Source organism: Pseudorca crassidens, chromosome 13 (assembly GCF_039906515.1).
Source record: "Pseudorca crassidens isolate mPseCra1 chromosome 13, mPseCra1.hap1, whole genome shotgun sequence".
Lineage (NCBI taxonomy): Eukaryota > Metazoa > Chordata > Mammalia > Artiodactyla > Delphinidae > Pseudorca > Pseudorca crassidens.
The window spans coordinates 35,106,215-35,132,362 of record NC_090308.1 but is presented as its reverse complement, the minus strand read 5'-3'; the positions used below and the strand labels follow the sequence as shown (position 1 = coordinate 35,132,362).

Sequence of the window (26,148 nt, the reverse complement as noted above, 5' to 3'; positions counted from 1 at the left end):
GATGTTACACCAGCCTGAGGTGCGCTGTGCATTCTCCCAGGGAAGTTGTCACTGGATCACGGGACTCTGGCAGTGACAGGCTGCACGGGCTCCCGGGAGAGGAGGTGTGGATAGTGACCTGTGCTCGCACACAGGCTTCTTGGTGGTGGCGGCAGCAGCCTTAGTGTCTCATGCCCGTCTCTGGGGTCCGTGCTGATAGCCGTGGCCCCCGTCCGTTTCTGGAGCTCCTTTTAGCAGCGCAAGAAACACTTGCCTCCTTTAGCAGGCAAGAAAAAGTCTCTTGCCTCTAAGGCAGTTTCAGCCCTTTTCCTGGGCTCCCTCCCGGCTAGCTGTGGCACACTAGCCCCTTCAGGCTGTGCACTAGCCCCAGTCCTCTCCCTGGGATCCGACCTCCAAAGCCTGAGCCTCAGCTCCCAGCCCCCGCCCGTCCTGGCGGGTGAGCAGACGAGCCTCTTGGGCTGGTGACTGCTGGTCGGCACTGATCCTCTGTGTGGAAATCTCTCTGCTTTGCCCTCTGCACCCCTGTTGCTGTGCTCTCCTCCGTGCCTCCGAAGCTTCCCCTCTTCGCCACCCGCAGTCTCCACCCGCGAAGGGCCTTCCTAGTGTGTGGAAACCTTTCCTCCTTCACAGCTCCCTCCCACTGGTGCAGGTCCCATCCCTATTCTTTTGTCTCTGTTTTTTCTTTTTCCCTACCCAGGTACGTGGGGAGTTTCTTGCCTTTTGAGGGGTCTGAGGTCTTCTGCCAGCATTCAGTAGGTGTTCTGTAGGAGCTGTTCCACATGTAGATGTATTTCTGATGTATTTCTGGGGAGGAAGGTGATCTCCACATCTTACTCTTCCACCATCTTGAAACTCTTCTCCCTTATGCTTAATCTGGAATCTTTATCTCAACTTTCCTTAACCCCACTGAGAATACCAGTATATACCCACAGCTCACTTACCTTTTCTTCCCTTTACAGAGCTTACTTTTTCTGGTCAGTGTTAATCATTTCCTTGCCCATTGACTTTATTGCCCTTTTGTTATATTCTTCTGGCAAAATTACACTCCTGTTTAAACCTAACTCTCCACACATTTCCCACTTGCATCTGTGCAGCTGAATGTGGCTTGACACTGATTGGTATCACTTTAAATTCATGGCCATGATCCTCAAGGGGGTGCTTAATGCTTTTGTGCAATCATACTGTATGTCCCTAGTCCAATTTCTCTCTCTTCTCCAAAAATATTTCATATCTTCTGTCTCTGCAAACTACCACAGCTGTTTCTCCTGTCTTCCCTCAATTTCCGAGTTTGATGGGACCCCTTTTTTGATGTAGGCAGGAAGTGATGAATGATGTAGTCTCTTTATTTGTGTGAATACCTACCTGGGATTCCTTCACTGACCAGTGAAACTACATTCTCTAAGATGTGTTCTCTAATTATTCTGTTATACGGTGATCTCCATTATGTCCAAATTTCTATAACATTTATTTTCTGTACCATGATTTTTGTCATTTATTTCTAAATAATTTTTATTGCTGTTTAATTACCTTATATCTCACACTCAAACTCTTTCTGTTCTGATTTTCACTGTCTCATCCAGTATCAATGGATTCCTTAGCTTCTCTGTGCTGGCTGTTTTACACCCAGATTTCTAATCCTTATATGAAGAAACTTTACTATAATGTCTACATTTTAGGTGACTAGTAGCAATGTAAAGCAAAATGATATAGAATCAATAAACTCCAAGATGGTGAGAGTGAAGGTTAAAAGGCTGGTAATAATTTGTGAATGCAGGTATGATTTACTTTAAAACCTGAACTAAAAAATAAGAATTAGAAAATACCCATCATCTTTAATGTATTAGAAGCAGGGCTGAGCAATTATTTACCTTATAAAAGGATTTTTAAATATAGAATTCACATAGCAATTTGTGAATTGACTTATCAAGAAGAAAATTAACAAAAATTAAAATTATTTTTGAGGAACACATGAGTTGGGTCAAATAAGGTATGGTGTATTCAAAATATCTTGTCTATTTCCAGCTAATTTGCAACATTCTTTTTTTGAGGAATTAAATTTATCTTAATAATTTGAAGAACAAGTCAGTGAGTTAGCCCTGTTGTAAGCAAATTCAAATCATATAACAACCAAAGTATGAAATGAGATTACTCAACAGGTCATTAAGCAGTTTCTGTTTCTTCCTAACTTTATGCTTCTCACTAATTCCCTTAAAATATTGGAACTTTAAGGTGATTATCTCTTCAGACCAAAACAATAATTGTAAGCATTAACAACTATCAGGTGCCTGAAAATAATGTCCTGGCAATGTCAATATGTCTTTTTTCCAATCATTTTTTTAAAGGAAAGCTTTATTCTTTAGTGGTTGAACTTTAATTATTTGTTTTTGAAGAAATAAATCTTATTTTTATGGGTAATTGTTGTGTTTTCAACAAAGATGCAAGATTGCTGTTCATATTCAAACTGGAGGGAAAACATATAAGTGATGACAATTCTGAGTTTAAAAACTTAAACCAAATTTTCTGCAACTTAATTTGTTATTTATATCTATCATGAGAGTCTCTAAACTTGCAACCACATGTGCTAATGTGGAAACAACTTGGTTCAGGAGGTGAGGACTTGTTTTAAATTTGCTTAAGTAAGGGATCCTGAATTACACTTGAGACCCTTAATATAAGATTTTAAAATCTTTCTTGTTGAGTACCAATGTACCCAATATTGTTTTCTAAGTCTTTTTAATACTCAAATTGATGTTTCAAAGAATTTGGCCTGAAAATAGTGGGAATTTGAATTTATTATCTATGTTTGCGCAGTTACTTTCCTGTGTAATGAAAGCACGTTAAGGAAGGGAAGTCTTCTCCATCTTTCCAGCCTGGGCTGTAAATGTTCTCCCTAACATCCCACCCCCTTATGTGTGCTTGAAAGTGTCATTGCAGTGTGCTTAAAAGTGTCATTCTTCCCACTCAGCACTTAAATTATTATATCATTATAGCTTATTTCTATGTTTACCTCCTTACTTGTGTTAGAGAAATCCAGAGTTGGATAATATTTTTTTTAACGTCTTTATTGGGGTATAATTGCTTTACAATGGTGTGTTAGTTTCTGCTTTATAACAAAGTGAATCAGTCATACATATACATATGTTCCCATATCTCTTCCCTCTTGCATCTTCCTCCCTCCCACCCCTCCAGGCGGTCACAAAGCACCGAGCTGATATACCTGTGCTATGCGGCTGCTTCCCACTACTGGCTAATATTTAAAGCAGGAAAAATAGATTTTTATTCAGAAATTATTGCAACAGGAGAAAAGTGACCTCAGTATAGAACCAGTCTCGATTCCTAATTGAGCATGGTCAAGTGGGGATTTATAGTCAAGGTGTAGGATGGGAGTCAGTGGATAGAAAATTACTAAGAGGAAACATCAGGAGTAAATGGGAATTCTAGTCAAACCAACTGAACAAAATTCATGCTGAAGGCAGGCCAAGATGATCAGAGATCATGGGTGGGGGATGAGCAATTTGATTGGATATGGAGAATGATCAGATATTAAGGGTGGGGGATTCTCTCTGAACTGACTTAGCAAAGATCTTGCTACAACTAGGCAATACAAGCCTGACAAGGACAAGGATGGACACCAAGGTCAAGGCTTAGAGGGCTTACAAGAAACTGACTAAAGTTTTGTCAAAGAGAGAGTCTTTGTCACTAGAAAGAGGATTCCCTAAAGGCTCAGAGTATATCTATTGTCTGTTTTCTCATTTCTTAACTGCCATCTTAGTGGATGGCACATAGTGGGTATTCAATGATTGTTTTTGAAGTAATACATTAGGGATAGGGTATTGGCATTTACTGGGTACTAAGTATGTTAGAATACTAATTTCTTTCAAAAAAATAATCCTGGCTTTGAGGCTGGACAGACTTGGGTTTGAATCTTGAATCTAACACTAAATGTGTGACCATGTAACATTTATGTAGTTTCTGAGGATTAGTTTCCCATCTTTAAAATGGGATAATAATACTTAGCTAAAATTTTCTATGTGAGAATTAAATGTAAACAGTATCTTCAAGTAGCTGTATTGTAGCCACTTTGTTACATTTTTACCTTTTAGAACATTTTCCACTAGGTCAGGCTGCTTCCCGCATAAAGAATGATGGCTGTCATACAGCTTTAACCTGTATTTTAAATAATAGCTATAGAGAGTTGTAATGTAATGAAAAATTTCCACTAACTATGTGACTTTAAGACAGTCTCAGTTATAAAATTAGAAGGCCCAACTCAATGATCTCTAAGATTTCTAGTGGTGCCATTCTTGAGTTATACTCCCTACAAATCATAACCCAGAAGCAGATTCGTTTCAAAAACTTTGTAAGGTAGCTGAATTGACCAGTAGATTCTTTCTTACTAAAATATTAGGAACTTAGCATGCTATCCCTCCTAGGAGAGTTTTTCATTAAAAAAGAAGAGAGATGGGATGTTGAAAACCTTAATAAAGAGAGGACTGTTAATATACGTTCAGATATCAGTAAGGGAAATGATTTTGAGCAGCAGGGACATCTTTCTAGTGTCCCTGTCATAAAATTTTACTTATGTAACTTATTATAACTAAGTTTAACTTGATAAAAAATATAACCCAAAGGTTTTTAGCTTCTCTGAAGAAGCATTTTATTGATTTGGTTTAGATTCTTTACAACCTTTCAGAATATCATTCAACATTTTTTTAGTTCATGTTGAAGGTGGAGGAAATAAGGAAACTGTCTTATTTCCTCACTCTTTCCGTCCGTCCCTTTCTCTCTCTCTCAATTTCTCTCTCCCTCTCCCTCTATAATCTCTAACTCTATCCATCTCTATCTTCATTCCTTTAAATTAAATAGCTAGTAGGTTTCTTTAAACATTATGAGACATAAAATAAAACTGATATGTAAAATATTCTCCATCAAAATTGTTTTTAAAGAAAGAACAGTAATGAGACTTCCCTGGCAGTCAGTGGTTAAGACTTTTCCTTCCAATGCAGGGGGTGCGGGTTTGATTCCTGGCTGTGGAGCTAAGATCCCACATGCCTTGTGGCCAAAAAACCAAAACAAAAAACAGAAGCAATATTGTAACAAATTCAATAAAGACATTAAAAAATAAAAAGCAGTGGTGTGTGTTAAAAAAAAAAAGAACAGTAACAACCCTTCCATTGTAATATATAAAAGTTTGGATCGCTTTGCCCGTAACTGATGTAATGAGATCAGCTATGTGACAGACTTGAAAGGACAAATACTTATAAAATCAACTGCTGGATTAGTTGGTTGACATGTGTTTAAGTGAAGGCCATACACACTGAAGGTATGAAGTTTAATTTTGAAAAAAGATAATTTCAATTTGTGTTATTTTACAAATTAGAATATTGTTTTATCTAAAATGTTTCATTTTGAGAGGGCAGACAGTAGAAGCAAAAAGAAATACATTCCTGCAGGCTGTGGAACAAAAACCACATTCACAGAAAAAAAGACAAAATGAAAAGGCATAGGACTATGTACCAGATGAAGGAACAAGAAAAAACCCCAGAAAAACAACTAAATGAACTGGAGATAGGCAAACTTCCAGAAAAAGAATTCAGAATAATGAGAGTGAAGATGATCCAGTACCTCAAAAAAAGAATGGAGGAAAAGCTTGAGAAGATGCAAGACATGTTTAACAAAGGTCTAGAAGAATTAAAGAACAAACAAACAGAGATGAACAATACAATAACCAAAATGAAAAATACACCAGAAGGAATCAATAGCAGAATAACTAAGACAGAAGAACGGATAAGTGACCAGGAAGACAGAATGGTAGAATTCACTGCTGTGGAACAGAATAAAGAAAAAAGAATGAAAAGAAATTAAGACAGCCTAAGAGACCTCTGGGACAACATTAAACACACCAACATTCACACTGTAGGGGTCCCAGAAGGAGAAGAGAGAGAGAAAGGACTTGAGAAAATATTTGAAGAGATTATAGTTGAAAACTTCCCTAACATGGGGAAGGAAATAGCCAGCCAAATCCAGGAAGCACAAAGAGTACCAGGCAGGATAAACCCAAGGAGAAACATGCTGAGACACATTGTAATCAAATTGACAAAAGTTAAAGACAAAGAAAAATTATTAAACGCAACAAGGGAAAAATGACAAATAACATGCAAGGGAACTCCTATAAGGTTAGCTGCTGATTCCTCAGCAGAAACTCTACAAGCCAGAAGGAAGTGGCACGATACATTTAAGTGATGAAACAGAAAAACCTACCACCAATTTTACTCTACCTGGCAAGGATCTCATTCAGATTCAACAGAGAAATCAAAAGCTTTACAGACAAAGAAAAGCTAAGAGAATTCAGCACCACCAAACCAGCTCTACAACAAATGCTAAAGGAAATTCTCTAAGTGGGAAACACAAGAGAAGAAAAGGACCTACAAAAACAAACCCAAAACAATTAAGAAAATGGTAATAGGAGCATACATATTGATAATTACCTTAAATGTGAATGGATCAAATGCTCCAACCAAAAGACACAGGCTCACTGAATGGATAAAAAAACAAGACCCATATATATGCTGTCTACAAGAAAGCCATGTCAGACCTAGAGACACAAACAGACTGAAAGTGAGGGGATGGGAATATGTATTACGTGCAAATGTAAATCAAAAGAAAACTGGAGTAGTAATACTCATATCAGATAAAATAGACTGTAAAATAAAGAATGTTACAAGAGGCAAGGAAGGACACTACATAATGATCAAGGGATCAATCCAAGAAGAAGATATAGCAATTCTAAATATATATGCACCCAACACAGGAGCACCACAATACATAAGACAAATGCTAACAGCTATAAAAGAGGAAATTGACAGTAACACACTAATAGTGGGGAACTTTAACACCTCACTTACACCAATGGACAGAACATCCAGACAGAAAATTAATAAGGAAACACAAGCTTTAAATGACACAATAGACCAGACAGATTTAATTGATACTTATAATACATTCCATCCCAAAAACAGCAGATTACACTCAAGTACACATGGAACATTCTCCAGGATAGATCATATCTTGGGTCACAAATCAAGCCTCAGTAAATTAAAGAAAATTGAAATCATATCAAGCATCTTTTCCAACCACAATGCTATAAGATTAGAAATCAATAACAGGGAAAAAAACACAAACACATGGGGGCTAAACAATACTTTACTAAATAACCAAGAGATCACTGAAGAAATCAAAGAGGAAATCAAAAAATATCTAGATACAAACGACAATGAAAACACTACGATCCAAAACCTAAGGGATGAAGCAAAAGCAGTTCTAAGAGGGAAGTTTATAGCAATACAATCCTACGTCAAGAAACAAAAAAATTCTCAAACAATCTAACCTTATACCTAAAGCAACTAGAGAAAGAAGAACAAACAAAACCCAAAGTTAGTAAAAGGAAAGAAATCATAAATATCAGAGCAGAAATAAATGAAATAGGAACAAATAAAACAATAGCAAAGATCAATAAAACTAAAAGGTGGTTCTTTGAGAAGATAAACAAAATTGATAAACCTTTAGCCAGACTCATCAAGAAAAAGAGGGAGAGGACTCAAATCAAAATTAGAAATGAAAAAGGAGAAGTTACAACGGACACCATGGAAATACAAAGCATCCTAAGAGACGACTGAAAGCAATTCTATGCCAATAAAATGGACAAGCTGGAAAAAATGGACAAATTCTTAGAAAGGTGTAACCTTCCAAGACTAAACCAGGACCTCATAGAAAATATGAACAGACCAATCACAAGTAGTGAGATTGAAACTGTGTTTAAACATCTTCCAACAACAACAAATAAAAGTCCAGGACCCGATGGCTTCACAGGTGAATTCTATCAAACATTTAGAGAGGAGCTAACACCTATCCTTCTCAAACTCTTCCAAAACGTTGCAGAGGAAGGAACACTCCCAGAGCGATTCTATGAGGCCACCATCACCTTGATACCAAAACCAGACAAAGATACTACAAAAAAAGAAAATTACAGACCAATATCACTGATGAATATAGATGCAAAAATCCTCTACAAAATCTTAGCAAACTAAATCCAACAACACATTAAAAGGATCATACACCATGATCAAGTGGGATTTATCCCAGGGATGTAAGGATTCTTCAGTATTTGCAAATCAATCAACGTGATACACCATGTTAACAAATTGAAGAATAAAAACCATATGGTCATCTCAATAGATGCAGAAAAAGCTTTTGACAAAATTCAACACCAATTTATGATAAAAACTCTCTGGAAAGTAGGCATAGAGGGACCTTACCTCAGCATAATAAAGGCCATATATGACAAACCCACAGCAAACATCATTCTCAATGGTGAAAAACTGAAAGCATTTCCTCTAAGATCAGGAACAAGACAAGGATGTCCACCCCCACCAGTATTATTCAACATAGTTTTGGAAGTCCTGGTCATGGCAATGAGAGAAGAAAAAGAAATAAAAGGAATACAAATTGGAAAAGAAGAAGTAGCACTGTCACTGTTTGCAGATGACATAATACTATACATAGAAAATCCTAAAGCTGCCACCAGAAAACTACCAGCACTAATCAATGAATTTGGTAAAGTTGTAGGATACAAAATTAATGCACAGACACTCTTGAATTCCTATACAGTAACAACGAAAGATCAGAAAGAGAAATTAAGGAAATAATCCCATTCACCGTTGCAAGAAAGAGAATAAAATACCTAGGAATAAACCTACCTAAGGAGGTAAAAGACCTGTACTCAGAAAACTATAAGACACTGATGAAAGAAATCAAAGATGACACAAACAGATGGAGAGATATACCATGTTCTTGGATTGGAAGAATCAATATTGTGAAAATGAATATACTACCCAAAGCAATCTACACATTCAATGCAATCCCTATCAAATTACCAATGACATTTTTTACAGAAATAGAACAAAATATCTTAAAATTTTTATGGAGCCAAAAAAGACCCCAAATAGCCTAAACAATCTTGAGGGGAAAAAACGGAGCTGGAGGAATCAGGTTCCCTGGCTTCAGACTATACTACAAAGCTACAGTAATCCAGACAATATGGTACTGGCACAAAAACAGAAATATAGATCAATGGAACAGGATAGAAAGCCAAGAGATAAACCCACGCACCTATGGTCAACTAATCTATGACAAAGGAGACAAGGATATACAATGGAGAAAAGGCAGTCTCTTCAATAAGTGGTGCTGAGATAACTGGGCAGGTACATGTAAAAGAATGAAATTAGAACACTCCCTAACACCATACACAGAAATAAACTCAAAATGGATTAATGACCTAAATGTAAGACTGGACACTATAGAACTCTTAGAGAAAAACATAGTAAGAACACTTGACATACCTCACAGCAAGACCTTTTTTGACCCACCTCCTAGAGTAATGGAAATAAAAACAAAAATAAACAAACGGGATCTAATGTAACTTAAAAGCTTTTGCACAGCAAAGGAAACTATAAACAAGATGAAAAGACAACCCTCAGAATGGGGGAAAATATTTGCAAACAAATCAACAGACATAAGATTAGTCCCCGAAATATATAAACAACTCATGCAACTCAGTATTAAAAAAACAAGCAACCCAATCCAGAAATGGTCAGAAGACCTAAATAGACATTTCTGCAAAGAAGACATACAGATGGCCAAGAGGCACATGAAAAGCTGCTTAACATCACTGATTATTAGAGAAATGGAAATCAAAACTACAATGAGGTATCACCTCACACCGGTTAGAATGGCCATCATCAAACTCTACAAACAATAAATGCTGGAGAGGGTGTGGAGAAAAGGGAACCCTCTTGCACTGTTGGTGGAATGTAAATTGATACAGCCACTATGGAGAACAGTATGGAGGTTCCTTAAAAAACTGAAAATAGAATTACCATATGACACAGCAATCCCACTACTGAGCATATACCCAGAGAAAACCATAATTCAAAAAGACAGATGCACCCCAATGTTTATTGCAGCAGTATTTACAATAGCCAGGTCATGGAATCAACCCAAATGTCCATAGACAGACAAACGGATTAGAAGATGTGGTTTATATATACAATGGAATATTACTCAGCCATTATAAGGAATGAAATTGGGTCATTTGTAGAGCCGTGGTTGGACCTAGAGACTGTCGTGCAAAGTGAAGTAAGTCAGAAAGAGAAAAACAAGTATTGTATATTAACACGTATATGTGGAGTCTAGAAATATGGTTCAGATGAACCAGTTTGCAAGGCAGAAATAGAGACACAGATGTAGAGAATAAATGTATGGACACCAAGGGGAGAAAGCTTGGAGGCTGGTGGTGGTGGAATGAAATGGGAGATTGGAATTGACATATATACAGTAATATGTATAAGATAGATAACTAATAAAATAAAGAAAGAAAGAAAAGAAAATCCCCAGGTCTCTGTGATTTAATCAAGTTATCAGTAAACAAAACTCTTCCTTGTGATCCTAAACATGAGCTGGCATTTTGTGATTTAAAATTAGCTTTTCAGATGCAAACTATTATATACAGAATTGATAAACAAGGCCCTACTGTATAACACAGGGAACTATATAAAAAAATAAATAAAATAAAAAAATAAAATGTTTCATTTTGTAGTAGGATATTAAATTTAGGTAACACTATGACAGGTTAATGTAACAAGGTTAGAAAATAACATATTATAGTGGAAAGAAGTATAAAGTCTGGAGTCATTATTTTTAGGTGTGGCTCTGTTCGCAGTTTACTGTGTGACATGCGTACAGACACATTCTTCTCTTGTTAAATCACATAATCTTTATGCTCCCTTCTACACTGTCATTATTCTACTTGGGTTGAACTCACAAGACCAACACCCTAGTTGTTAGTAGAATACTTTAGTTCTAAAAATCTGGGCTGTACGTGGTGGCAAGTAGCCTATCTATGAGTGTGACTTACATATAAGTATCTTCTCATTGACACACGTATAAAATCTGACTTTTAGATATGGTTTAGGAAATAACAAAGACAAGCATTGTCTTCTTTAAAAGACGACTGCAAGTCTACAGATTAATAAAATAATAGGTAAACAACTTCAAACCAATAAATTAGGCAACTTAGATAAAATGGATAACTTCTGTGAAAAACACAAATTATCAAAGGTCACCCAAGGAAAAAAAGATCATCTGAATAGCCCTGTATCTATTATAGAAGTTGAAATTGTAATTAATTTTTTTTCCATGTAGAAACTTCAGGTACAGATGGCTTCACTGGTGAATTCTACTGAACATTTGAGGAAGAAATAAACCAATTCTTCAGAAATACTTCCAAAAATCTAAGAAGAGGGAATACTTTTGAACTTTTTCTATGAGGCTAGAATTACCATGATACCAAAACCCTGGATGTCTTTTGGCGGTGAATAAGAGATCTTGCCAATTTCTGTTAAACATTTGACACTATTCAGAAGAACATTTGCTCTGAAAAAAACAAAGAATCAAGCAATGTAACTTAGCAAAACAGGAATGCAGTAGTGCAATCTGTAATATTCCATCTGTTATAGGAAGTTTTATTAGGAACTGGCTCTTGAGCAAGCCACTACATGCTACTAGAGATGGAAGCAATTGATAGATGCTTTACTGCGTGGCTTTTATTTCCTTTTAGTCAATCCACTATAAACATTCTTGAGGGAAGAGAACTTAGTCCTTAGCTACCAAACCTCTTGAACTTTTTTACTATCAGTATTCATAGTGTAAATTCATATTTTCTTGTGTAAGTATGTAAGTTATTTAAGTTGTGTAAGTATTTCCAAAACAATGTTAAATAATTACGGTGATCATGAACATGTTTGACTTGTTCTTGATTCTAACAGAAATGTTTCTAGGATTATTATCGATAAACATGATGTTGGCTCTTGGTTTGAAATTATATATATAAAAAATATAATATTTATCTTTTGTAAGTCGAAGATCTATTCTTGACACCTATTCCTTTAATTGTTTATTCACTTATTCATTCATTCATTGTGGTAAGAACATTTAACATACATGAGATCTACCCTTTTAACAAAATTTTAAGTGTAGAATACAGTAATGATAACTTTAGGCACGATGTACAGAAGGTCTCTAGAACTTATTCATCTTGCTTAAATGAAAATTCATATAACTGGTTAAATAGCAATTCCATATTTCCCCACTCCCAGCCCCTGGCAATTCCAGTATTCTGCTCTTTGCTTCTGTGAGTTTGATTCTTTTCGATAACTCATATGAGTGGAATAATACAGTATTTGTCCTTATGTGAGTGACTTATTTCACCTAGCATAATATACTCCTGATTTATACATGTTGTTACATATTGCAGGATTTCCTTCTTTTTTAAGGCTGTATAATATTACATTATATGTATGTTCCACATTTTATTTATGTATCCAGGACCAGCTGACTGTACTTGTGAGTTCTACTAAATATTTTAGAAAATATTAATGCCAATCCTTCCCAAATTCTTCCCAAAAATACTGAAGTGGAGGGAATACTTCCAAACTCATTTTATGAGGCCAGCATTGCTCTGATACCAAAGCCAGATAAAGGCACTACAAAAAACTATGTGCCAATATCCCCAGTGACCATAGGTGCAAAAACTCTCAATAAAATACTAGCAAACTCAATTCAATAACACATTAAAAGGCTCACACATCATGATTTATCCTTGGGATATGAGGATGGGTCCACATGTGCAAATCAATTAATATGATATACCATATTAACAGAATGAAGGATAAGAACCTCATGATCATCTCAATAGATGCAGAAAAGCATTTGACAAAATTCAACACACTTACATGACAAAAACCCTCAACAAACTAGGAATGGAAAGATATTACCTCAGCATAGTAAAGGCCTCCTATGAAAAGCCCACAGTTAACATCGTAACACTAAAAAACTAAAAGATTTTCCTCTAAGATAAGGAACAAGGCAAGGGTGTCCTCTCTGACCACTTTTATTCAACACAGTGCTGGGAGTCCTACCAGAGCAATTAGGCTCTTAAATGTTTTTACAGTCCTGTTAAGGATCCAGAATACTGTAATTTTCCATGAAAAAATCTTGTGGGTTTAAAAGCTCAGAAATTCTGGAGAGGGTTTGAACCAATTACTGAGAGACCACACTGTGACTCAGCTTTCATAGTTCTTTCTCACTAAGGGCATAGGGTCTTCTTGTATGTGGCCCAGAGCGAAAAAGTTTAGAATATTTTCATAACAGGTGGTTCCTAAAAGAGTTTTTAGGGCCAGTGGAAAGAGTTCTCATCTTTTATCTCCTATGTCAATCATCTCTCCAAGGTTCTAGTCTCTAAGACAGTAAATTACTATCATTCGTACACTGGCCAGAATATCGTATAATCCTCTGAAGCAAATACTTTATAATTTAAATCATATGCAAAAAGGTTCACTACCTTTCAACACGACAGGCATTTATTTCCTCTGATTCACTTGTTTATTCACCTGTGATCTCTAACTAGGGAGGCATGTAAAGATTTCTAAAAGTAAATGTGGAATCTATTGAATATTTTATTAGTTCTAGCTAGTAAAAATAAAGCAGTTTGAAATAAAACGGCTACATTATCCGGTTCCATAAATTTTATTTTCCTACATACAAAAGCAAATTTTAGGTGCATGCTATTAAGGGAAAGGTTGTATTACACCAGCCTGCATATCTTACAAGGCTCATAATCACATTATAGGTGGCATGTGGAAGGTGAATACTTTGCAGCAGCAACCAGTCCTTTTGAACATCTGTTTCTGAAAAAAAAATAACAAAAAGTTCTGAAATTAAATATTTCTAGAATTACTTATTTTTATTTTTAACCTGATTTTATTTTAACAATAATATTTGCTTTTAAAATTCAAAACTTGAGAATGTCTTCTCAGTAATACAAGTGATGAGTGACACCCAGCTCTATATTGTTGTAATTACCAGGAAATATTATATTAAGAAATGAAAGGTTTTATGAATCTATGAGTTGCAGTCCAATTTCATTTTCTCAGTGTATAAAGGCTAGAATACAAAGAGTCATTTTTAATCAGGCCTTGTCAACTATCTCCTTAAGCTGGGCAAAGTATTTGATATGTTGGGAAGAACAATGGCTCTATATCTAGCACTTTGAAGTTTGAAGCCTTGGTTTGTTGCTTATCAGCAATTTCTGGTAAATCACTTAACCTCTCTCAAGCTTAAATTCTCTCATTTGTATGTGGATTACTACCCTGCAAGATAGTTTAAAAAATTATAATAGTATATAAAAATCCTTTGACATAGGGCCTTTTATGGCCTTGAAAAATGCTATTATTATTTATGTGGCTATAGTATCTGAGGTTGCTTATTCATTCTTCGGTTTATACCACTCTTGATAGTTTTGGCACCTTCCTACATGAAATGCCAGAGCCAAAAATGACCTTGGAGATTATCTAGTTGCCACTAACTCCCTAATTTTTTTTAACATATTTATTTGAGTATAATTGCTTTACAATGGTGTGTTAGTTTCTGCTTTATAACAAAGTGAACCAACTCTACATATACATATATCCCCATATCTCCTCCCTCTTGTGTCTCCCTCCCACCCTCCCTATCCCACCCCTCTAGGTGTTCACAAAGCACTGAGCTGATCTCCCTGTGCTATGCGGCTGCTTCCCACTAGCTATCGGTTTTACATTCGGTATTATATATAAGTCAATGTCACTCTCTCACTGCGTCCCAGCTTCCCCTTCCCCCTCCCCGTGTCCTCAAGCCCATTCTCTATGTCTGCATCTCTATCCCTGTCCTGCCTCTACCTTTATTTATTTTTTTTAGATTCCATATATATGTGTTAACATACGGTATTTGTTTTCCTCTTTCTGACTTCACTCTGTATGACAGACTGTAGGTTCATCTACCTCACTACAAATAACTCAATTTTGTTTCTTTTTGTGGCTGAGTAATATTTCATTGTATATATATGTCACATCTTCTTTACCATTCATCTGTTGATGGACACTTAGGTTGCTTCCATGTCCTGGCTATTGTAAATAGAGCTGCACTGAACATTGTGGTACATGACTCTTCTTGAATTATGGTTTTCTCAGGGTATATGCCCAGTAGTTGGATTGTTGGGTCACATGGTAGTTCTATTTTTAGTTTTTTAAGGAACCTCCATATTGTTCTCCATAGTAGCTGTAACAATTTACATTCCCACGAACAGTGCAGGAGGGTTCCCTTTTCTCCACACCCTCTCCATGATTTATTGTTTGTAGATTTTTTGGTGATAGCCATTCTGACTGGTGTGAGGTGATACCTCGTGTAGTTTTGATTTGCATTTCTCTAATGATTAGTGATGTTGAGCATTCTTTCATGTGTTTGTTGGCAATCTATATCTTCTTTGGAGAAATGTCTATTTAGGTCTTATTGAGCTGCATGAGCTGCTTGTAAATTATGGAGATTAATCCTTTGTCAGTTGCTTCATTTGCAAATATTTTCTCCCATTCAGAGGGTTGTCTTTTCATCTTGTTTATGGTTTCCTTTGCTGTGCAAAAGCTTTTAAGTTTCATTAGGTCCCATTTGTTTATTTTTGTCTTTATGTCCATTTCTCTAGGAGGTGGGTCAAAAAGGATCTTGCTGTGATTTATGTCGTAGAGTGTTCTGCCTATGCTTTCCTCTAAGAGTTTTATAGCGTCTGGCCTCACACTTAGGTCTTTAATCCATTTTGAGTTTATTTTTGTGTATAGTGTTAGGGAGTGTTCGAATTTCATTCTTTTACATGTAGCTGTCCAGTTTTCCCAGCACCACTTATTGAAGAGGCTATCTTTTCCTCATTGTATATTCTTGCCTCCTTTATCAAAAATAGGGTAACCATATGTGCGTGGGTTTATCTCTCGGCATTCTATCCTGTTCCATTGATCTATATTTCTATTTTTGTGCCAGTACCATACTGTCTTGATTACTGCAGCTTTGTAGTATAGCCTGAAGTCCTCCAGCTCCATTTTTCTTTCTCAAGATTGCTTTGTCTGTTCGGTGTCTTTTGTGTTTCCATACAAACTGTGAAGTCTTTTGTTCTAGTTCTGTGAAAAATGCCATTGGTAATTTGATAGGGATTGCATTGAATCTGTAGATTGCTTTGGGTACTATAGTCATTTTCACAATGCTGATTCTTCCAATCCAAGAACATGGTATATCTCTCCATCTGTTTGTATCATCCTTGATTTCTTTAATCAGTGTCTTATAGTTTTCTGCATACAGGTCTTTTGTCTCCTTAGGTAGGTTTATTCCTAAGTGTTTTATTCTTTTTGTTGCAATGGTAAATGGGAGTGGTTCCTTAATTTCAGATTTTTCATCCTTAGTGTATAGGAATGCAAGACATTTTTGTGCATTCATTTTGTATCCTGCTACTTTACCAAATTCATTGATTAACTAGTAGTTTTCTGGTAGCATCTTTATGATTCTCTATGTATAGTATCATGTCATCTGCAGTGACAGCTTTACTTCTTCTTTTCCAGTTTGGATTCCATTTATTTCTTTTTCTTCTCCGATTGCTGTGGTGAAAACTTCCAAAACTATGTGAACAATAGTGGTAAGAGTGGACAATCTTGTCTTGCTCCTGATCTAGTGGAAATGGTTTCAGTTTTTCACCATTGAGAATGATGCTGGCTGTGGGTTTGCCACATATGGCCTTTATTATGTTGAGGTAACTTCCCTCTATGCCTACTTTCTGGAGGGTTTTTATCATAAATGGGTGTTGAATTTTCTCGAAAGCTTTTTCTGCATCTATTGAGATGATCATACGGTTTTTCTCCTTCAGTTTGTTAATATGATGTATCGCATTGATTGATTTGCGTATGTTGAAGAATCCTTGCATTCCTGGGATAAACCCCATTTGATCATGGTGTATGATCCTTTTAATGTGCTGTTCAATTCTGTTTGCTAGTATTTTGTTGAGGATTTTTGCATCTGTATTCATCAGTGATCTTAGCCTGTAGTTTTCTTTCTTTGAGACATCTTTGTCTGGTTTTGGTATCAGGGTGATGGTGGCCTTGTAGAATGAGTTTGGGATTGTTCCTCCCTCGGCTATATTTTGGAAGAGTTTGAGAAGGATAGGTGTTAGCTCTCTAAATGTTTGATAGAATTCGCCTGTGAAGCCATCTGGTCCTGGGCTTTTGTTTGTTGGAAGATTTTTAATCACAGTTTCAATTTCAGTGCTTGCGATTGGTCTGTTTTATTTTCTATTTCTTCCTGGTTCAGTCTCGGAAGGTTGTGCTTTTCTAAGAATTTGTCCATTTCTTCTGGGTTGTCCATTTTATTGGCATATGGTTGCTTGTAGTAATCTCTCATGATCCTTTGTATTTCTGCCGTGTCAGTTGTTACTTCTCCTTTTTCATTTCTAATTCTGCTGGTTTGAGTCTTCTCCCCTTTTTTCTTAATGAGTCTGACTAATGGTTTATCAATTTTGTTTATCTTCTCAAAGAACCAGCTTTTAGTTTTATTGATCTTTGCTGTTGTTTCCTTCATTTCTTTTACATTTATTTGTGATCTGATCTTTATGATTTCTTTCCTTCTGCTAACTTTCGGGTCTTTTTTCTTCTTTCTCTAATTGCTTTCTTTAGGTATAAGGTTAGGTTGTTTATTTGAGATGTTTCTTGTTTCTTGAGGTAGGATTGTATTGCTATAAACTTCTCTCTTAGAACTGCTTTTGTTGCATCCCATAGGTTTTGAGTTGTGTTTTCATTGTCATTTGTTTCTAGGTATTTTGTGATTTCCTCTTTGATATCTCAGTGATCTCTTGGTTATTTAATAATGTATTATTTAGCCTCCATGTGTTTGTATTTTTTACAGATTTTTTCCTGTAATTGATATCTAGTCTTATAGCCTTGTGGTCAGAATAGATACGTGATACAATTTCAATTTTCTTAAATTTATCAGAGGTTGACTTGTGACCCAAGATACGATCTATCCTGGAGAATGTTCCATGTGCCCTTGAGGAGAAAGTGTATTCTGTTGTTTTTGGATGGAATGTCCTATAAATATCAATAAGTCCATCTTGTTTAATGTATCATTTAAAGCTTGTGTTTTCTTATCTTCTCTCTGGATGATCTGTCCATTGGTGAAAATGCGGTGTTAAAGTCACTTACTATTATTGTTTTACTGTCGATTTCTCCTTTTATGGCTGTTAGCGTTTGCCTTAAGTATTGAAGTGTTCCTATGCTGGGTGCATAAATATTTACCATTGTTATATCTTCTTCTTGGATTGATCATTGTTTTGTGTCCTTCTTTTTCACTTGTAATAGTCTTTATTTTAAAGTCTATTTTGTCTGATATAAGAATTGCTACTCCAGCTTTCTTTTGATTTCCATTTGCATGGAATGTCTTTTTCCATCCCCTCACTTTCAGTCTATATGTGTCCCTAGGTCTGAAGTGGGTCTCTTGTAGACAGCATATATACAGGTCTTGTTTCTGTATCCATTCAGCCAGTCTATGTCTTTTGGTTGGAGCATTTAATCCACTTACATTTAAGGTAGTTATCGATATGTATATTCCTGTTACCATTTTCTTAATTATTTTGGGTTTGTTATTGTAGGTCTTTTCCTTCTGTTGTGTTTCCTGCCTAGAGAAGTTCCTCTAGCATTTGTTGTAAAGCTGATTTGGTGGTGCTGAACTCTTTCAGCTTTTGCTAGTCTGTAAAGGTTTTAATTTCTCCGTTGAATCTGAATGAGATCCTTGCTGGCTAGACTAATCTTGGTGTAGGTTTTTCCCTTTCATCACTTTAAATATGTCCTGACACTCCCTTCTGGCTTGCAGAATTTCTGCTGAAAGATCAGCTATTAACCTTATGGGGATTCCCTTGTATGTTATTTGTTGTTTTTCCCTTGCTGCTTTTAATATTTTTTCTTTGTATTTAATTTTTGATAGTTTGATTAATATGTGTGTTGGCATGTTTGTCCTTGGGTTTATCTTGTATGGGACTCTGCACTTCCTGGACTTGATTAACTATTTCCTTTCCCGTATTACGGATGTTTTCAACTATAATCTCTTCAAATATTTTCTCATTCCCTTTCTTTTTCTCTTCTTCTACTGGGACCCCTATAATTTGAATGTTGGTGTGTTAAATGTTGTCCCAGAGGTCTCTGAGACTGTCCTCAATTCTTTTGATTCTTTTTTCTGCTCTGCAGTAGTTATTTCCACTCTTTTATCTTCCAGGTTACTTATCCGTTCTTCTGCATCAGTTATTCTGCTATTGATTCCTTCTAGAGAATTTTAAATTTCATTTCTTGTGTTGTTCATCATTGTTTGCTCTTTAGTTCTTGTAGGTCCTTGTTAAACGTTTCTTATATTTTCTCCATTCTATTTCCAAGATTTTGGATCATCTTTACTATCATTACTCTGAATTCTTTTTCATGTAGACTGCTTATTTTCTCTTCATTTGTTTGGTCTGGTTGGTTTTTACCTTGCTCCTTAATCTGCTGTGTGTTTCTCTGTCATCTCATTTTGCTTAACTTCCTGTGTTTGGACTCTCCTTTACGCAGGCTGCTGCTTTGTAGTTCCTGTTGTTTTTGGTGTCTGCCCCCAGTGGCTAAGGTTGATTCAGTGGGTTTTGTAGGCTTCCTGGTGGAGGGAACTAGTGCCTGTGTTCTGGTGGGTGAGGCTGGATCTTGTCTTTCTAGTGGGCAGGTCTGCGTTGGTGGTGGGTTTTGTGGTGTCTGTGACCTTAGTATGATTTTAGGCAGCCTCTCTGCTAATGGGTGGGATATGTTCCTGTCTTTCTAGTTGTTTGACATAGGGTGTCCAGCACTGTAGCTTGCTGGTCGTTTAGTGGAGCTGGTTCTTAACATTGAGATGGAGATCTCTGGGAGAGCTTTCGCTCTTTGATATTATGGAGAGCTGGGAGGTCTCTGGTGGACCAATATCCTGAACTCTGCTCTCCCACCTCAGAGGCACAGCACTGATACCCGGCCGGAGCACCAAGACAGTGTCAGCCACATGGCTCAGAAGAAAAGGGAGAAAAAAAGAAAGAAAGAAAGAATAAAATAAAGTTATTAAATAAAAAATATTTATTAAAAGTGAAAAAAATAAAAGGTAATAAAAAAAGAAAGAAAGAAAAGAAAGAAAGAAAAGAAAGAAAGAAGGAAAGCAAGAAAGGAAGAAAGAAGAGGGCAACTAAACCAAAACACACATCCACCAATGATAACAAGCGCTAAAAACTATACAACAAAACAAAAACAAAACAAAACAACACAAACAAAAAAATGGACAGATAGAACTCTAGGACAGATAGTAAAAGCAAAGCTATACAGACAATATCACACAAAGAAACATATACTTACACACTCACAAAAAGAGAATAAGGGAAAAAAATGTATATATCATTGCTCCCAAAGTCCACTGCCTCAATTTTGAGATGATTCATTGTCTATTCTGGTATTCTACAGATGCAGGGTACATCAAGTTGATTGTGGAGATTTAATCCACTGCTCCTGAGGCTGCTGGGAGAGATTTCCCTTTCTCTTCTTTGTTCGCACAGCACCTGGTGTTCAGCTTTGGATTTGACCCCGCCTCTGCATGTAAGTCACCTGAGGGCGTATGTTCTTTGCTCAGACAGGACACGGTTAAATTAACAGCTGATAAGGCGGCTCTGGCTCACTGAGGCTGGGGGGAGGGAAGGGTACAGGTTGCGGTGCGAGCCGGCGGAGGCAGAGGTTGGCATGATGTTGCAATAGCCTGAGGCATGCCATGTGATCTCCTGGGGAAGTTGTCCCTGGATCACGTGAACCTGGCAGTGGGGGGCGGCACAGGCTCCCGGGAGAGGAGGTGTGGATAGTGACCTGTGTTTGCACACAGGCTTCTTGGTGGCTGCAGCAGCAGCCTTAGTGTTTCATGCCCGTCTCTGGCGTGTGCGCTGATAGCCGCGGCTTGCGCCCATCTCTGGAGCTTGTCTAGGCAGTGCTGTGAATCCCCTCTCCTTGCACACCCTGAAACAATTGTTTCTTGCCTCTTAGGCCATTCCAGACTTTTTCCTGGACTCCCTTCTGGCTAGCTGTGGTGCACTAGTCCCCTTCAGTCTGTGTTCATGCAGCCCACCCCAGTCCTCTCCCTGGGATCTGACCTCCAAAGCCCTAGCCTCAACTCCCAGCCCTCACCCACCCCAGTGGGTGAGCAGACAAGTCTCTTGGGCTGGTGAGTGCTGGTTGGCACTGATCCTCTGTGCGGGAATCTCTCTTCTTTGCCCTCTGCCCCCCTGTTGCTGCACTCTCCTCCTTGGCTCCAAAGCTTCCCCTCTGCCACCCCTCAATCTCCACCAGTGAAGGGGCTTCCTAGTGTGTGGAAACTTTTCCTCCTTCACAGCTCCCTCCCAGAGGTGCAGGTCCTGTCCCTATTCTTTCGTCTCTGTTTTCTCTTTTTCCCTACCCAGGTACGTGGGGAGTTTCTTGCCTTTTGGGAAGTCTGAGGTCTTCTGCCAGCGTTCAGTAGGTGTTCTGTAGGAGTTGTTCCACATGTAGGTGTACTTCTGATGTATTTGTGGGGAGGAAGGTGATCTCCGTGACTTACTCTTCCAACATCTTGAAGGTCTCCTAACTCCCTAATTTTATAGATAAAAGGAAATTGTTATCATGATGTTAAGAGCTATCCAAGGTCACATAGTGAATTAGCAGTACAGCTAGTACCACAACTCAAATCCCTGGCTCTAATTTCTGTTTTTTCTACATTACTGCCAGTAAAATGTTCTACTTTGCCTATAGAAGTAAAAAACAAACAAACAAAGAAAAAGACACACACACACACACACAAACAAAACAACAAAACATGTGATTAACTTTTTCACACCAGAACTTATACTTTTCCTATCTGGTAAAATCATGTTCAGGTCACCCAGTAGGGACAGTTGGCTCTTAACTGGAGGATAGTTTGACATTTGTTTATTTGTTTGTCTTGTGCATTGTAGTCAATTGCAGCTTTGTGATGATTTCCCAGTGTTATTTTTTCTTAAAATATTAAGTTGGAAGAATTTTGATTGCCATGCAATATGAAGGTCAGCATGTCCTTTAGCTTTCTACTGAAAGGTTCTAAAAGTTTTTCTATTAATGTTAGTGATGATCTATTTTTTTATAACTGCATTTTGACTCAAAATTATGAGAAAATCAGTGCTTTTGTCCAAAATATTTAGCATGGCTTATCTGGAGGCATTATTTCTATCACTGTGTATTTGATTTCATGAAATTCATTCTGCATTGACAATACAGTTTGAATGTCTTTTTACTAGAGAAATCACATTATATGTTACTTTCAGGATTGAAAAATGGCTTTCATTAGAACCCTATTTCTGATTTCCAAAGACCTTGCAATTCTGATTTGGGATTGTGTGTAAGATTTCCCATCTGCGTTTTCTTACACTGCAGCACCGACAGTATCTCAGTTTGAGAAAAGATCAGTGCACTTGAACCTCCTCTGAAGGAGACATTTCATAAGTTAGATAATCTTTTCTCATTCTTAAAGGCAGCTGTGTTGAGAGATTGATTGTAGCTGTTCTTATATATGTATCTGTTTGATCAGTAGAACCAGAGTTCTGGAAGTATCTAAAGCCATATGGGTAAAAGAGGGTAAGCGAAACCTTACCAGTTTAAATGGGTGGCTCTTCTAAATCAGTTCTCTATATATGGGAAGCAAGAAAAGGAACTATACTGAATTAAAAACCAAAGAAGTTTACTAGAGAAATAAAAGCTAAAAATATAGTATTACCAGATTCCAAACATGAGGACAACTGGGACTTAAAGAACATTCAAGCCTGTCTTCAATATTCTGGGTCACATTTTGCCCACTAACCTTGATTTTGCCAACATTCTGTGTCTCCAATGCATTATTGAACAAACACTAATTGTCCCTTAAGTTGTGCACAGTGTCAGTACAAAATTTGCTTACTTCCCTAAAAGAATCACTGATAGAATTAAAAACTATCTTTCTTGGTAACTATTAAGAGCATTAATAAATGGCAAAATTGTATATTATCACAACCAAAATAGGTTTCCATGGGAACAAATAGAAAAGGAGCTTGATAAAATGAAAAAAATTATTAATGGTTTTCCTTTAATGCTCAACTTTTAGTCCCTGAGCTGATGACATATTACGTTTATATGAGCAAATTTATGATAGATTATTGAACCATTTTTAAGAGTTCTCTGCTGGCAAATAATACATTAATCTCATTTAATTCTCATACACTACTCAGTGTTAAGTACTATTATTCCATTTTACAAATAAAGAAACAGACTCGAAGAGGTTAAATGACTTGCTCAATTTTGCATTTACAATTTGAGCAAAGTCTAATGGAATCTACAGCCTGAAGTGTAAAGGTTTGAATTGTATGTGTGAAGAAAATAATTGTGATAGTAGCACAGTTGACCCTTGAAAAACATGAAGATTAGGAGCACCAACCCCTCAACTCCCACATTCAAAAATCCATCTATTACTTTTGATTCTCTGGAAAGTTAACATTAATAGCTTACTGTTGACCAGAAGCCTTACAGATAACATAAACAGTCAATTAACACATATTTTGTATGTCATATGTATTATATACTGTATTCTCACATTGAAGTAAGCTAGAGAAAAGGAAATGTTATTAAGAAAATCATAAGGAAGAGAAAATATTTTATAGTGCTGTGCTGTACTTATCAATACTGTAAGTTTACATTATCTGTTTACAAGATGAATTGTCTGTCAGTACCTACATCAACATTGTTTTATATGATACAAAACACTTAGATGTTATACGTATTACTGACACTAGACATCAAAAATGAAAAAATAAGATGAAAATTTATAATGACATGTATTGATAATGCAGAAGCAGCAATATGATTGCTTCATGGTAGTCTAGCCTGTATACTAATAAATGAATCGTTTTAAAATTTTTATGGCATACATTATTACAGTCATGTTCCTAATACAGTATTGGAAACATTGTTACATTAAAAAACCCAACTTACCTGTGATGATAGGCTGATATGCAGTTTCTCCAAATATGAGAGAGAGAGGCATAGGGTTTGGTAATGTAATTTTTTGAAAGCAAAGTTACAAAGGAGTGAGAAAACCAACACGTTATTGAATTTATATTAAACACCACTCAACTTATACCTATGTAAGGATAGGTTATCCACTTCAATACATCTTGCACACGATGTTCTACACGTGAATACTTAAGTGAGGCAGAGGAGGATGGTACAAACACATCTCAGCCAGTTCTTGCCATACAGTTATTAGACTTTCACATAAAGATGCTCACACACATACACAACAGATAAGTTTATTAACTATGGCATGATGATTACTTACTGTTCATTAAGTGGAAGTGGATCATCATAAAGGTCTTCATCCTCATTGTCTTCATGTTAAGTGAGCTGAGGAGGAGGAGGAAGAGGAGTGACTGGTCTTGCTGTGCCAGGGATGGCAGAGGTGTAAGAGAAGGACGAAGGGGAGGCAGGAGGGACAGGCACACTCTGTGTGACTTTATGGAGATACAGCTGATGTTTTTGCTTTTCCATTTCTCTAAAAATGTTTTCATGCAGTTCCAATTCTTCTTCCACTTTTTGCTTTAGTTTCAGCACCCATATTGTAGAAAGGCCCATGTTGTAAAAGAAGGCTCTGAAGAATTAGAACCTTTTGCCAGATTGTCTAATGTCAGTTTGTTTTCTGGCACTGCTTCTTCGTCATCTTCCTCACTCATTGTCTGGCACCTGTTGGGAAGCACTCATCTCTATCAACCTGTCATTTTGTGTTTTTTGCTATTTTTTTTGTTTTTGTTTTTGGCCATGCCGTGCTGCTTGCAAGATCTTAGTTCCCTGACTAGGGACTGAACCCAGGCCATGGCAGTGAAAGCACCGAGTCCTAACCACTGGACCACCAGGGAAGTCCCTCAAACTGTCTTCTGTTACATCTTCTGGTGTGGTGTCTATTAGCTCTTGAATCTCTCGAAAATCCATATCTTGAAACCCTTCAACCCCACCTTTTTTTGCCATATCCACAATCTCTTTCATGATTTATTTGATTGGCTCTGTCGTAAATCCTGTGAAGTCATGCATAACATCTGGACACAGTTTTCTCCAGCAGGAATTTATTGTTTTGAGCGTGATAGCTTTCACAGCTTTTTCTGTAACAACGATGGCAGCTTCAATAGTGTAATCCTTCCAGGCTCGCATGATGGTCTCTCTATTAGGGTTCTGTTCCACAGCATTGACAATCCTTTCTGTAGAGTACTGGGTATAATGAGCCTTAAAGGTCCTTATGACCCCCAGACTAGAGGCTGAATTAGAGACATTGTGTGATGCCTAACTTTGATGGCTTCAGTATTGAACTCAATTGCACTCATGGGATTCTGGATGGCCAGGGGCATTGTCCAATATCAAAAGTACTTTAAAAAGCAGTTTCCTACTGGCAAAGTACTTCCTGGCTTCAGTGACAAAGCATTGATTGAACCAATCCAGAAAAAGGGTTCTCATTGTCCAGGTCTTCTTGTACAACCAGAAGACTGGCAGCTGGTATTTATTCTTTCCCTTCAAGGCTCAGCGTTAGCAGCTTTATAGATAAGGGCCGTCCTGATCATAAACCTGACTGTATTTGCACAAAACTGTAGAGTCAGCCTAGAATCACCCTTCCTGCTTTAAATCCTGGTGCTCCCTTCTCTTTATTACTAATAAATGTCCTTTGTAGCATTTTTCCCCCCAGAATAGGGCATTTTTGTCTGCATTAAAAAGCTGTTCAGGCAGATATCCTTTCTCCTTAATGATTTTCTTAATGACATCTGGGAACTCATCTGCTGCCTCTTGGTCAGTAGCACCTACTTTTATTGTTATCTTGACATTTTTTAAGCCAAACTTCTTTCTAAAATTATCAAATCATTTTTGCTGGCATTAAATTCTCCAGTTTTAGATCCTTCACCTTCCTTTTGCTTTAAGTTTTCATATAATATCTTTGCTTTTTCTCAAATCATATTAGAGACTATAGGTATGCCTTTCCTATAGCAATCCTGCTCCCACATAAAAGCTGCATTTTCAATACAAGGTAAAAAAGTATTTTGCAAAAAGTACAAGGTTTTTGCACTTACTGGCATAGCTACAGAGACAGCTTCACAAACTT

General features: G+C 37.0%; 1 long non-coding RNA gene across 1 annotated transcript in view; it reads left to right on the top strand.

Moving 5' to 3' along the window:
• Positions 1-26,148, top strand: part of LOC137204977 (uncharacterized) — a 221,721-nt gene that overhangs the window by 24,352 nt on the left and 171,221 nt on the right. The window contains exon 2 of the long non-coding RNA XR_010933936.1: positions 20,451-20,582. This is a non-coding gene — a long non-coding RNA (uncharacterized lncRNA). The remainder of the gene's footprint in view (positions 1-20,450; positions 20,583-26,148) is intronic.